The 15,654-nt window shown below is 39.6% G+C and overlaps 1 protein-coding gene across 3 annotated transcripts in view; it reads right to left on the bottom strand.

Annotated features, from left to right (window-relative positions):
* LOC120718938 (metabotropic glutamate receptor 4-like) overlaps nt 1-15,654 on the bottom strand; it is a 191,021-nt gene that overhangs the window by 150,315 nt on the left and 25,052 nt on the right. The window lies entirely within an intron of this gene.

Here is a 15,654-nt window from a genome sequence, read left to right as displayed (position 1 = left end):
GAGTAAACTAAGCCTTGCAGTTTTGCAGTGAGACTGCTGAACATAACACTAAAATGACTTAAGATGTATGACAACAAATACCTTAAGACAACAATTTTGATAAATTTTTACTGAAACAGAGCTTTTACCTGACTTGATGAGTACTTTACAAGTATATGTACATTTTTCTTTGTAAAAAACCCCAAACTTTGCTGCACACTTTTTAGTGTAATGCTAAGAAGACAAAGAAACACACACACACACACACACACACATATCATAATCTAATCATGGCAGCACAGGAACACAGAAAGAGGAACAAGCTCTGAGCACAAGATCCATAGAAGCTGGGATCTACCAAACCAGGCAAGACCCGAGATGTAAGCTGTGTAAAGATGCCCCAGCACATAACAGCAAGGTGCAAGATGCTACCAGGTAGGACATGCGTGGAACGCCATAACCAAGTGGTCCGGCATAGTATGCAGGAACATCTGTGCTGAATATGGCCTGGAAGCCCCGAGGTCAAAATGGGAGATGCCCCCTAGGCTGGTCCAGAATGACCGAGCTAAGATCCTGTAGGACTTCCAGATACAGACGGACAAACTGGTCATGGCTAACCAACGGAACATGGTAGTGGTGGACAAGCAGATGAAGATGGCTGTAGTGATAGACAAGCGATACGGAATGACAGCAACATCAGGAAGAAGGAACACGAGAAGTTGTGGAGGGTGAAGTGGTCCCAGAGGTAATCGGAGCGCTAGGTGCAGTGTCTCCCAAGCGAGGTGAGTGGCTCCAGCAGATCCCAGCAACAACATCCGAGATCTCTGTCCAGAAGAGCGCAGTCTTTGGAACAGCAAAGATACTGCGCAGGACCCTCAGGTGGAAGAACAGACCGACCGCAGGGGTGAAGAGGAATTTTTTATATCACTGTATACTAAATAGTAAATATATAATAAATAGTGATATAATTCAAATATAATGTATAATTAATGTATTTAAATGTAAAAAATAATAATATGATCAACATAAATCTATGTTTTAAAACATGGCTTGGCAAAAATTGCCCACAGGGCAGGTGTTTGCCATTAATTATTAAATGGTAAATTTGAAATGTAAACATTCGCCCATATTTTAAGATTATAATAGCAAATTAAATATTCAAGCAACAGTGAATCAAGAAATTATTTAACAGATGCATAAGCAATGCAAATCACTATTTGTTGTTACTACTGTGCATATTTTAACATCTTACAAATAATTGTGGTTTTAGGCCAGTAGCTAAGTGTGCAGATCTCAGGAATTCACTTTTCTTTAAATTAAAAGTACAAGAAAGTCACTAACAAACATTCCAAGATGTTCTTTATGTGCCTGCTCTAGTTTGTCAGAGTCATTTTCCATAACAAAGCCTGAAATGAGATGACTCACTGTACTCCCCCACTGACTGCAATAGAATAGTAAGTATGTCTTCCATGTCAATACACAGTACCACTACAGCACCCTAGGCACGGCCTTGTGCCTCCTCTGTAGCTTTCAGCAGGAAACATATTCTTCCTGTATAGTCTCGACACAGTTAAATCCACATGTCTGAACTTCAAGGTCTTTGTCTCACAAACATCATTTTCCCAAGGATAAAAGAAGCCACCTGAAAATTTGACAGACTTAAATTTTGAAATGCTGTGATTCTTCTCCCCCCCAACCCCTCTCTCTCTATGCAGCATCTGTATTTACAGGCATCCTCTGTGCATCCTGGGGTTTTACAATTGGATACAAGTAATTAATAATTCACCCTTCCCTGTTCTGTCTTTACTCGTCTTTATCCCTCCCTTCAGTCTCTTTCGCTGAACTATCAGTAGATAGTTGGAGAATATGAACCGCTCTTTGTAGCAAAGCTTAGTACAAACCAAGCTCACTTTGTTTAAGACCGTGCTTTAAGTGAAGCGTGGGACCTCATAATTGTTCTTTTCATGTGTCTTGTTATTTTTTTTAAACAAAGTAGTTGATCACTGATTGCGAACCAGAGTTGGGCAGGAGAGCAACCCCACATCACTGCCATCTCTGCTTGGAGATCAAAGCAAAATATTTTTTGCGATAGATGTTAACAGTCCCCAAAAAATCACCCTGCTGTGCACAAAAGCGCCAAAACACAGTTTCAACAAAAACCTGTGCAGGTTTCCAGGCCTCGTGTGCACCTCTGCAGTGATCTTACAAAGCTGATTTAATTTTTTTTGTTCCAGTAACTGTGGTTAAAAATTAATGCAAGTTTTGAGAGCCGGTCTAGTGCTGGCATTCATCATGTTCTGACAGCTTCCACTGAAGATTAAGCATTCACCCTCAACGCCAGAGGAAAACAGGGAGGTGCCCAGATGAGAAACGGTCATTAACTTTAGGCTCCTCGACGGAAATAGGTGTCTGATTGCGCAATTGGGATTTTCTCTGAAGAAACCTTTGAGATAGACTTTGATCCATAAAGTAATCATGCAAAAGATTTGTCTGAGTGTCTCTGTGGAATATGGGACAGCTGAATACTGGATGTGAAACAGGAGTGACGATTAGCACGGGAGCACTATTTGTCTCCTTGTGATGCACTGATCTTTTGGCTCTTGATGAGGAAACAAAAGCTGATCACTAAACCCATCAGGTGCTGCCTAAGGGCTAATCTCAGGTGGTTTTAAATAGATTCATTACACAGCTGCTTATTGGTCTAATGTTGCAGTCGACTTATTCAGGAGATAAGCTGTTCGAGAGTGGAATGATGACACTTGAAACAAGTACTTTCATTTTTTCACATTGGAAGAGACGAGTATTCAAATTAATGCAGGATTTAAGAAGCACTTTTTCTGACTTTGCTCTCAAACATTTACCAAATCTTGTCCACGTTTTTTCATTAGGTCTTTTTAAAAGCTGTTTTTCTGAGTATCTCACCAAGGAACAATTAAAGTGTTCCTCTAATTAAATATGAAGGAGACAATAACAATTATGTTTTTATCCCTGTTGGATTATGAAGATGATTTGTATTCATAGCAATCACGTACCCTAAGTCGAGACTGAGGAAAGGGTGGCTTGGCTAAAATATCAAATTAAGTAGTGTACTGAGTTATGGATGTATTGCTTTATAAAGTTAAATAAACAAGTAGGTACTCCAGAAACCTAATCACAGTGTTAAAAGCTGAACACAAATCTAACTTTACTTCACTTTCAGTCTGTTGTGCTACACATTTGGACTTGAAGTCTATCAGCACCCACAGCATGTTTTTATAATGAAAAAAAGATTTCAGTATCACATTTTACTGCACATGTACCTCTATTTTCTCAGTTTGCAGGTTAGATGAGTATGTATGCTTTTTTTTTTTTAGCTATGCTGCAGCACACTCTCACACTTGCACACAGTGACAGCTGGATTCTGCTCGGTACACTCAGAGTTTTATCTATTGGTCACTGGGCAGCCTCACTGGAACCGTAGCTCTTGCTCCTATTACATTTGAAAGTAAAACCTTGAAAGTAAAACAACTTAACACAGAAAATTCCATGTAGCTTTTTCACAGGGTTGCTGTTGTCATCAGATATTTTGCAGAATGGCAAGATTTCTAACAAATGCAAACCTTATTGCATCTAAATGTAAAGCAGTCATTGCAATCACTTTTGGTTCTATACTAAGGTGCATTCTAGCATGCAGTAGGTATGGAGTTCAGTGGGCACTTGGACGCAAACAGAGTGAGATTCAAACCTACAGGCAGCTTTGACTTTCCAGCTCACCTAATCTGCATGTCTTTGCGATCTCAGCATACAAAGGTAGCTTCAAAAACTAAAGCCGATGGCTTCATTTTTGATTAAGCTTATAGTTCCAGCTAAATGAGGTGACGCTGAAGCTCCCAGGGGATATTAATGCATGTCATTAAGTGTTTACTTGTCTCCTGTAGTTGTTGGTTTTCTTTGTCTGTTATTCGTTTTCTCTCTCCATGCTTCTTTTCTATCTTCTCATTCTCCTCAACTTCAACAGGCCGGTCCTCCCTGAGCATGGTTCTGCCAGAGGTGTCTTCCTGTTAATAGGAATTCTACCTTCCCGCCTTGACTCAACCTCTTAAGAACCTCGCTCTTAAAGATCATCAGATTCTCTCTTTAATACCGTTGTCGCTTTGCAGTTGTTCCCTTAAATATAAATGCCTTGACATAATTGCTGTTGTGAACTGGTGCAATAAAACAACACCACAACAAGTCCATAGCTCATCAAAGGTAAATATAGGTTTACCCGACAGGATATTGATCACAGGGTGATGATGCACATCTTTGCCCAGGCAAGCTGTTAGAGCAATATACTTTATTTTTTTCTTGATTTCAGCGGTTAGTTCCTCAAATATGCAGTTGATGTACTGATGATAGTAGATAGATACACCAAAGGCAACAGCGAAACCTAGCCCTCCAGTTGCAGAAGGTAATTAAACAAAAACAGCCAAAGCTCCTGGTAAATGTTTTTTTAGAATTAGGAAATATATTCAGTGTTTTTGTTGGACCTCTGGGGTATAAGGTAAGCTTTTACTCTCAGGTTAGAAATATAACTAGAACTGCATTTTACAATTATAAATTTTGCCCACGTGTAACAATTGTTTTCTGAGGACAACACAGAAAGGCTTATTCATACTTTTAATGTTAGCAGACTTTATAACTGCACCGATGCATCATTAAAAAAACTTCAGAGGATCCAAAATACAGCAACACATCTTCCCATGAAACCTAAATTGAGAGAAGGAAAGATTTTGCTCGGGGTCCTGACTCTCTGTCTGATTGGCTAATATAGTACGCTCATTTTACATCACAAAGATCTGCTAAATTTAGTCTCTTAAAGCTTCCCTGTATAGAACTAAAACATATTGGCAAACGAGCATATGCTCTATTATTGGTCCTCATCTCTGTTATAGGCAAAAGGGATTAGTATCCAGTTCAAGAGATCAATTTAAATAACACATCAAAACACATTTTGTAAGGCTTAAGTTATAAACATTTTTTTTAATTCTTTGATATCACTTATTTTCTTAGTTATATGGCTTTTTATTATTATTATTTGGTAGTTTATATCATTTTTACTTTGTTCTCACACACTTTATTTACCAATGCTGTCTTGTCTTCATTATTATTATTAAGCACTTTGAGTTGCAATAAAGCCATTACTATTATAATGTAATAATTTGCTTTTGATGAGGAGCATATCACAACTCGTAGGAGTCTTTTAAATGTAGGCCACAATGTACAGAAAAGCATGTGTGTAATTCAGCAGAGAATTTTAACACACACGAGTTCACATTTTGAATAAATTAGCCCCATTTGTGAATGCTGAAAACCAGTCACGGAGTGTGGAAATGAGTTTGGCTGCACTCTGGCTTTGTCTCTTAATATACGGTACTGTATAAGTTTCATTGCTAATAAAAGTCCTGTCAAGCTCTATGTTTGCCAGGGGGCTGCTTTGCTGTGCCAGTGCATAATTGTACAGGTCTCCCTTGTCAACTCTCCAAAGCTCCCTGGGCTCAACATGAGGCATCACAGCAGGAGAACAAGGGTCACAACCACTCGACATATCATTAATCACACAATCTTGGGGTTTTAGCCTGGGATTATCCATCCCTTGGGGGACTGAGTCAGTTATGGAGTCGCCCATAGGTGCAGCAGCTACAGGGAAATGTCAGTCTAGTGATGCCTGATAGACTCTGCCCTGGTTGAGGCAATCTGCAGAGAGGATGAAAGGGCTGGAACATTGATTTCAGCTGAAGAAGAAGGTGAGAGGAAAGGGGAAGGGAGTGATTCTGAAGGCCTTTAAAATAGCAGCCTAACCCCAGTTGAGGGAAATACACATAAAGTATGGCAATTCATGTGTGGGTTCGGGAAAAAAGACCTGCAGTTAAAATGATTTTAGTTCACTTCTACCTCTTTTTTTTTTCTTTCATTAACCTTGCAGTTTGAAGTAAGGGGGAGCAGCTGTAAAGCTGTTTTTAGTGTTGAATAATTTTGGTAGATTTGTAGAAAATGTTTGCTGTTTACAGGGTACAGAAAGGATTTGGCTTCTACTGGAATCCTTATTTTCATGTGGGAGTATCAAAATCGAAATCATGCTGTAATAAGGATTACAAAGCTATACATATTTAAAAAGAATTAACTTTCAGACCCAGAGCTACTTTCATAAACACCTTTCTCTGCTTGCATGCAAGAGACCCCCTGCTTCCTCCTCCCACTTGGTAGTTAAAAGGTAAAAATGGACAGGAATTGTTGAGAGTTTAGAGAAAAAATATAAAACAGAATCATAATCTTCATACTTGACGGCGTTTTAATGCTCCAGGTGGATTCGACAAGTGCCTGGGACAAGAAGAACAAGTGACCGGTTTTCTGACCCCATCCCCTAAAGAGAGGGGGGGTCAACTGCCCCCGAGGCTGTTGTCTTAACCTGTGTAATTAATGGTGCATTAACGAGATGGCAGGTCTTTGAGCACATCGTGGCTCTTGCATTGCCCCTGCATTATTAATGCCAGCACAAAGAGCCTGTTTAATGAGCCCGAACTCTCTCAGTGGATGTTGATTAGGCATGCGATTGGTGTAAAGGCTCAGGCTTCTAAATCTATGTACATTTTAGGGGGAAACAAAAACTCAGCAGTTTAACTCTGCAGTTATAATAGATATATAGATATATAAATATACTCTATATATGCAGCATCTTTAGCTAGGTCACAGGATTTCCAATTAACTTTTGTCTCAGTGTAGCTAATGATTGTGTGGGCTTATAATATGCATTTTCATATGATAGTTAAGCTTGGTGTAATCAAGGCTGACTCAATTAGGTTTGTTTCACAAAAGGAACATGTTTTATTTTGTCTGTACATATCATACAACTGGTTTTGGTCACAGTGTTTGAGTTAGTTTGGAGGTTTGGGATTCTTATCTTTTATTAAGTGTTCTCTGTGGTTTCACTGCCCTTCTGGTGAGTTTTTGAATATTGTTAGGCTTTAAATTCCCTTCTTTGATTTCATCATCATTTTTCTAGTATTCTGAGTAATACTGGAGTGTTTTGTATCAAGTCCTAGTTTTGGTCTCTTTTGTTCGTTTCAATCTTTGGGCTCTTTGGTCTTTATTTAGCTTCAGTTTCTATTCCGAGTTTGTTATTTTTATGTGTTTAGTTCCCTTAGTGTTTCACTATCTGCCTGCCCCATCCTCAGTCTCCTCTGTTTTTCCATCCTTTTGCTTTTTATCATTTTGGTATTCCCCTGTCTCTGTCTTCATGTTCAGAGGACTTTTCCGATTTCTTAAATAATGGATCTTTTTTGAATGTGTCAAAAAATGGTTTTGATTATTTTCACCTGTGTCTCATTCACCTTCTGTTCCTCATTCTCAGTCAGCCTTCTCTGTATAATTGGTCCCATTATTTCTATTTATCCGGTCTGTTGTAACACCTGTTTTCTATACTGCAAGTTCCCTGTGAGGTGAGCTTTTGTACCCTTTGAATCCATTCCTTTATTAGACTTTTATTATCACTTTTAATGAAAGCTTGTCTTTTGTTTTACTCACATCTTCTATATTTGGGTCCATCTAAGAACTGAACCTTAACAAATATAGCTGGAAAGGCAAATATCTCTTTTTAATGGACTCATAGAAAGTTGAGAACATCTTCCACACATTTATTTGACACTCAGTAAATATTAGTGATTTGTCGGCGTTAATAGAAAAAAAAACTGTGCGGTCCTTGTGTAATTTCCAAATCTGTAGCAATTCATTTTCCAATGATTAAAATAAGATAGATTTTTTTTTCCTCTGCTGTCACTTAGTCTTTATATGATGATGTATTTGTAGTGATACAGCACGGCTGCATAGCTGGTTTATAATATTTTTCTGATGGTGCCAGACGATTGATTTAACTTGGTTGGCTTTGCTTCTGTAAGGTTAGTAAAACATGATTCCAGCCAGGCCAGATAATGTGTGCCATCTCATTATCTCTGAGGCTCTGACAGGAACAGCGTGGGAGGGAGACCCACAGGCATGGTAATCACTGTCATTGACCAGCAATATCAATTTCACAAGGCAAGATGCAGGTCGCTACTAGCTTTTCACAAGAAAGGCTTAAAGGTATACTTGGTAGTGAACAAATTGCATTGTGCTGCTATTTCTTCTGTAACCCAAAATCCATAGACTTCATGCAAATTACTCCTTCGCTTGAAATGATCAGAATTTCTTTCTGGAGAAGATTAGCATATTTTTTGTCACGCAACATAATTTGGCAGCATCTGTGCAACAATGCAAAAGCTTTGAGTGCAGAACAATGAGCAGTTTCTAGGGGGAACGTTCCAGTACAACTCAACAAATGAATTCATAAAGCAACAATTACTTTGACCGGCTGTTATTATCCTTTCAAACAGCAGCAATGTTGCAACAAAGGTAGCAATTAAGAAACATTCTCCTTAAAGACTAGGGTACATTTCTGAATAGCTCTAATTACCACAGAGAATGAACCTGTTCTATCTGTGGCGCTCCCATCGAAGGTACACACTGTCGTAACTGCTGTGAGGGCTAGAAAGGTTTTCACATCACAGTAATAACTTTAATTTCTGTTAATAATCAGCATAATCAGAGCTCTCTCTAGTTTTCATGTAACAAGGTTAGGGAGGAACAAGACCTCTCCCTGTGTCAAGTAATTCTACGTTACTGACAATGTAATAATTACAATCGTTTTCCTTGATGAATACAGTCTGAGTTGTGTTAAAAATCTGAATTCAGCAACAATCTCACCCTGTATTGTTCTCTGGGGCTTTATTAATGGCCCACTGATGATGCTGAAAATCTGAACGAGGCGGGCACGGTGGCAAAAGTGACAAAAGAGCTCCAAGCGTCATTGTCCATCTCTTTGAAGTGAGGTTGTTAGCGATTCTCAGCTCTTAATGGGTTCTCTTGTCCTTAAGCATATGGGCCACAGCAATGTTTTTCTCTTTTGTCACTTTTCACTGGACACTTGAATCATACTGTCAGACTCAGTGATTACAGCAGATGGATCAACCAATCTGTGCCAGACACAATGAAAAACCAAAATGCTTCCCCAGTCAACTAGCAGACCTCAAATCTGTCAGTGTGTATGTGCTTGTGTATGCATTTGCTTGTGATATGTATCTCTGCCTTTTGGAAAAATCCATACACGCAGTATATGTAGCAGTGGGTACATATACCTAATATAATGCTGTGCAACAGCAATACACACACAAATAAGGATTGTTTTTTTTACCTTTTAATAATAAACAATTCACTCAGACAATGTTAATTTTTGGTGTTTTGTTTCGTTTTTTTACTTCGAACCTAAATTAGAAAATGACTGATAAATAAAGATCGATGACAGGACAAAGTGTAAACTATCAGTGATAAAAGACACAACCGCATATATACATGATACTAAATTGTAATATTACCACAGATTAAGCAGTATGTTACATCATATTAACATGTTTCAATTTTGAAGCATAAATAGTTTGATTAGAATAAGCGATGGTCCTTGTGCAGCACAATGAGCACAACTAGTACTTTTAGTTTATCGGCACAAATTTGGTATTTTCAGTAACACTCTAAATGTGCGTGCCAGTGGAAAAACTGCTGTTTTTCAGTGACAGTTTTGCCTTCAGCAGGGAAGTGCAACAATAAAGGCCTGTTGGAGGGATGCATTAACTGGTAATGTTAGTGTTACTTGTCCTGTGTTTATATCTTGCCTCTGGAAACAGAATCCATTAATAGTTAATTTTTATATCTTCCAAAATCTTCCACAGAATAACAACATAATAGACACTCTTTTGTCATCAACAATTTTTATTTATTTCATTTTAAACTTCAATAACAGAACTTAAGAATAACTACATAAATAAATAGTTTAAAAAACAAACAAACAAACAACATAATAGACACTCTTATAGTGCCAGATTGCAACTACAGCAAAGAAATTGAAATGTACTAAATTGAGTGTTATCTGAGCACAGATATTCTTAATCATTTATCCAGCTTAGTAGGAGCTGAAGCCTACAACAGGTGACAGAGGGTGAAGTTTCCCAGCTGAGACGACATGATCTCACATCCACATCTACTACCAATATCATCCATTAACATAAAAAGCATGTACCTGGACTGTGGGGTTTAAACTTGCAAAGGGAACATGTAAAAACCGCTAAACAGGGTCAAACCTGAGAATCTTGAGCTGTGAGTGGACAGTGATAACCGCTGCACTGGCATGATATACAGTATATAGTATCAACTGGTAATATCTATAAACTTGAGGTGATGAAGTAAACTTTCCATTTATGTTATGTTTGAGGGTCAAAAGTCACAGTGGATAAGTGGGAAAAGTTTCCTGTGTTGAAAATCAGCTGTCATGTTGCATCTCTGGTGAAAGGAGCCCCTGTTTTGAAGACCTCTAATGCAACGTACAATTTTCAGGCAGCCTTTTACACAGCTGTCCAGACAATTTATCTCAGGATGGGAGTGTTTCAGTGACTTGAAGCAGGTGTGTAATTAGAGAACGAAGTGAGCTAGGACAAGGGGAGCCGGGTACACACACTAACCAGCATGCACATGGTAAAAACACTGGAGATAAAGTTATTTGGAAAGATTCTTTTTTTTTTTTTTTGCAAATGGATTTGTCTTTATTATAAATGTCTTTATTCATTTTTCTGACTAAAGTATTTTGGATATTTTCAGTGAAAATAATCTTTACTCAAAAATAAAAGATCATTAAATCATACATCGGATCTTAATGAACAAAATATTCAAGCTGAAACCCTTTACTGCCTACTGGTTTTATGCATTCAAAATAACTTATGGGTATTCTCCTGATGAGATGGTTGATGTTGTCCTGGGGGATCTCCCCTAGATTTTGATCAGGGCATCAGTGTGCCACTGGTGAGTCCGTGACACTGTTTGGCAGAATGAGATGCACTGAAACAAAATGTTCCAGAGGTTTTTAATCGGATTCAGGTCCGGGGAACATGAGTGCCAGTAAGTGGCACCAGTGCCTTCATCATCAAGAAGTTGCCTAGACACTTTGGCCATATCAGGCCAAGCATTTTCCTACACCAGGAAGAATCCAGTGCCCACTGTATCATAAATTTATGCAATAGGTTTGAGGACTTCCAGCACGATACCTTGCAGCGTTCATGTTCCTGTTGGCTTATACATGGTGCTCTGTGTGACTCTCCAAGGATATGCCTCCCCATTCTATCACTGACTCGCTGCCAAATTGGTTATGCCGAATGATGTTGCAGGCAGCATAAGGTGCACCGCAGCATCTCCAGACTCTCTCATGCCTGTCACATGTACTCAGTGTGAACCTGCTCTCATCTGTGAAGAGAGTGCGGTACCAGTGACAAAACTCCCAGTTCGAGTGTTCTCTGGCAAATGTCTGGCGATCTGCACAGCACTGGTCTGTGAGCACAGGTCCCACAGAGCGACGTTGGCCTTTGTGCCACCGTCATGAAGTCTGATTCTGATAGTTTGGTCAGAAACACGCACACGAGCAGCCGCTCTGGCAGCGCTTCTCCTGTCGCTCTTCGCACAAAGGAGCAGATAGCAGTTCAGGTGCTGGATTTACACCCTTCTGCAGCTCTCTCCAGGTCTCCTCATGTAAAGGCCAATCTCCTGGCTCCTCTTCAACACTCTTGAGACTGTGCTGGGAGACACAGCAAACCTTCTTACACAAATAGTTGTGCAATTCTAAAAGAGCTGGACTACTTGTCTAGCCTGAAATGGTGCAGTTGCCCCCTTCTTTTGCTAGGAGCACCCCAAAAATTCCCTTCTGGGGTTGTCTTGTTGCTGTTTCTCCTTTGCGCTTGTAGTCACTTTCATTTGTGCCAAAGCAGATGAAACTGGTTCAGAATCACTTATGTTTCTTAACTGCACAGATTGATACGCCGTAAGTTTAAATGACTACTGTGATGATCAAGTGCTCTCCTCTGGGTTTATAAATCTGTCAAAGTCATGACATCCCATCATTCAGACATGAGTCACTCTCACTGTAATGTTCCTCATGACTTCATTCAGACATTGCCATAGCATGGACAGCGTGAGCCACAGAACTTTATTCCTTAATATGCCTGCATGCTTTCATATTTTTGCTGTGTTGAAAAAGGGCTTAACGTTGGTGGGTCTAAGCTTTACTGTTATTCAAAAATGTTACTTTACCAATTAGCGTTGGATTAATTGCTTTCACTGTAGTCAGATTATCAAAAAAGTTTTTCTCAAGACTATAAAGATTTCACATCAATATACAAGTGCCCCTGTTACATCAAGGAATAACTGGGTCTATGGGGAAATACAATAATGTGGGATACAAATATAGGTAAAGCAATAAAATGTGACATGTATTCTCCCTATCCACAGAGGAACTGTATCTTCTAGTTTCAAAAATTACACACTTAGCGCTCGCGGGGTTTAAAAATGAGGTTCAAATCATGGATCATACATTTAGCATTAGCCCGCTCTCCACAGAGACTTGAAGCACTCGCTGAGACTTCAGCGTTTCATCAGATTCTATCTATCTTAGCATGTTCTGGGAGAAGCCACGCGCTCATGGGGATACTGTGGAGGACAGACGCGCTCTTAAAATACATCAATAAGTATCAGAAGCCTAGCTTGGCATGCTATAACATGGAGAATGTTATTTACACGGATTCCTGGTTATTAGCATACTGACATTTGACAGTAGCAGAGAGCTAATGTGCTCACAGTAACATTTCCCGGTGGACCTGTCAGATGAATTCTCCTATCCCCTTTAGCTTTTCTCATCTCTGAGAGTGCTGCTAAAGTGAGGGTCAGGTCACTTCTCTCCTTATCTGTCTCAGAGACACGGGATGATTGAAATAGGCAAACACAAAAACGATTCTCTGGGTCTTTGTGTTAGGGAGCTACTGTTTTACTGGACAGCTTTCACAGGATTTGTGACTTCTGTCGAAGGGACAAAAATGTAGTGTTTTGTGAACAAAAACTGTCTCTATAGCAACAAAAAACCCACGATTTGATTAGGTAATTCTCAACAACTAATCTGCTCGTGAAAGTAAAAACACAGTGTCTATTTTTTGAGTTTTGCCAAGGAATCAGCGAGACTAGAAGCTTTTGACCCAGAAAATGAAATATCCACATCCCTGTAAGAGCACTGTCACTATCTTTGTGTGACCTCACAGTTCTCAACAGAGGTGACAAATCGTGTGCTCTGGAAGGCCAAGAGGGTGCTGACTTTACTTCCACCGCCACTGCACCATGGCTAGTATTCACACAGCATTGTGTGAGTAGTGAAATCCAGAAAAAAATCATCTTAAATGGAGATCAGCTCCTACTGAATATGAAAGTCCTATTGAGATAACAGTGCAGGACTTAAGACTTCTTACAATGCAAGCAACTTTCAGGAGTCGTTAAGAGGACGTTTTTTTAATCTGTAGATCTTTGTAAAGATAGGAGAAACTGGCTGACCACAGAAAACTGCATCAAACCCTGAGAAGCAAGTTTGAACTTCATCTCATTAGAGATGAGTTTGGATTTCTCACTCAATAAATCAATATCGTTACACCATTAACACTGTTCTAAAGCTTCAATTAATTTCATTACTAGACAATTTATCCATCTTGCGAGTGAATGAAGCTCCATTAATGGGTATAACAGACTTCTCAAGTGTTGCAAAAATCATTGATCGGATATACGTCTGCATCATTAGATGATGAACATATTTATAGTAGCTTGCCATTTACAGGCAATAAAACATTTAATACGGGTAAACTTTTGACCTTCTTTCTTACCTTCTTACATAAGAACTATAATTATATGTCTATCAGAACCACAGAGGCCATATCATCCTGTGTGCGCTGCAGGTTCGAGATACTTGCAAAAGGGTCTTATGTGTAGTTTCTTTTTGTGAAGAAAATAATCTGGATTGATCATCTTGACAAACTAATAAAGTGACTACACAGCTTCACCTTTGTCTAACTGAATCAGCTTTTTGCAATGGAGCACACTCAATGGCAACTGAGCCTATGAAACATATATACTTCCTCGTTAAACACTTATCAGAATCCGTTAAGTTTGTTGTAAATAACAGGCTGTTGAGCTCTTCACCCAATGTCCAGAGCTCATAAAGGCTACCATTAGTACTGGAATGAACAGATTTGTACTAGCAACAAACTAGAGATACTATTCAACTAAAGAGTGTAGGTTTGTATTTTAAGCATTTAATATAATGTTTATTTTGTCTGAATAGAGGTTTTTGTTCATATTTTGTATAAAAAAAAAATGCATTATGCTTGCACTTTCCCTTGACCGTGTCACAGATCGCTTTTTCATACAGCATCAGCCTTGGATGAGTAACTAAAGCAGGTTTCATTGACAAAGTAACTTGCTTACAACTACTGTTAAACAGAAACATAAAGATGTATTTGTGGACTACAAGTAAAGGCAATTTTTTTATTTGGATGCATTTACAATTTTTGAATGTAAGGTTGCAATCCAGTGTAAATGGGGTCTTATATGAAAATTGGGTATATTTTTAAGTTAGTTATTCTTTTTGAATGCATGAATTTCCCAAGGTACGCTGATTAAGCCTTGTTTGCTATTATGCAACCACACTGACGACGCTAACGGCGTCAACGCGTTAGCATGGTTAGGTCTTTGACGCATTAGTGCGTCCAGCCCCACGGACGGGGTGATCCGCGTTAATTCGCTAACGGAGATTTGAAGTGTTAATGTGGTTATGGCTGGTTAACGCTGACAGCACTAATTAACATATATACAGAAAAAGTCGCACTGATCAAGTGAGAAGTCCAGCCTTCAAGAGAGCAGTGATGTTTTGGGGCTGTCGCCGAGCAACATGGACTTTCAACTCCCGCCACAGATTTTCTATGGGGTTGAGGTCTGGAGACTGGCTAGGCCACTCCAGGACTTTCAAATGCTTCTTACGGAGCCACTCCTTTGTTGCCCGGGCGGTGTGTTTTGGATCATTGTCATGTTGGAAGACCCAGCCTCGTTTCATCTTCAAAGTTCTCACTGATGGAAGGAGGTTTTGGCTCAAAATCTCACGATACATGGCCCCATTCATTCTGTCCTTAACATGGATCAGTCGTCCTGTCCCCTTGGCAGAAAAACAGCCCCATAGCATGATGTTTCCACCCCCATGCTTCACAGTAGGTATGGTGTTCTTGGGATGCAACTCAGTATTCTTCTTCCTCCAAACACGACGAGTTGAGTTTATACCAAAAAGTTCTACTTTGGTTTCATCTGACCACATGACATTCTCCCAATCCTCTGCTGTATCATCCATGTGCTCTCTGGCAAACTTCAGACGGGCCTGGACATGCACTGGCTTCAGCAGCGGAACACGTCTGGCACTGCGGGATTTGATTCCCTGCCGTTGTAGTGTGTTACTGATGGTGACCTTTGTTACTTTGGTCCCAGCTCTCTGCAGGTCATTCACCAGGTCCCCCCGTGTGGTTCTGGGATCTTTGCTCACCGTTCTCATGATCATTTTGACCCCACGGGATGAGATCTTGCGTGGAGCCCCAGATCGAGGGAGATTATCAGTGGTCTTGTATGTCTTCCATTTTCTGATGATTGCTCCCACAGTTGATTTTTTCACACCAAGCTGCTTGCCTATTGTAGATTCACTCTTCCCAGTCTGGTGCAGGTCTACAATACTTT

The sequence above is a fragment of the Simochromis diagramma genome, unplaced genomic scaffold (assembly GCF_900408965.1).
Source record: "Simochromis diagramma unplaced genomic scaffold, fSimDia1.1 OVJJ01000545.1, whole genome shotgun sequence".
Lineage (NCBI taxonomy): Eukaryota > Metazoa > Chordata > Actinopteri > Cichliformes > Cichlidae > Simochromis > Simochromis diagramma.
Note: the sequence above shows the minus strand (reverse complement) of the source record. Positions and strands in the feature narration are given on the sequence as shown.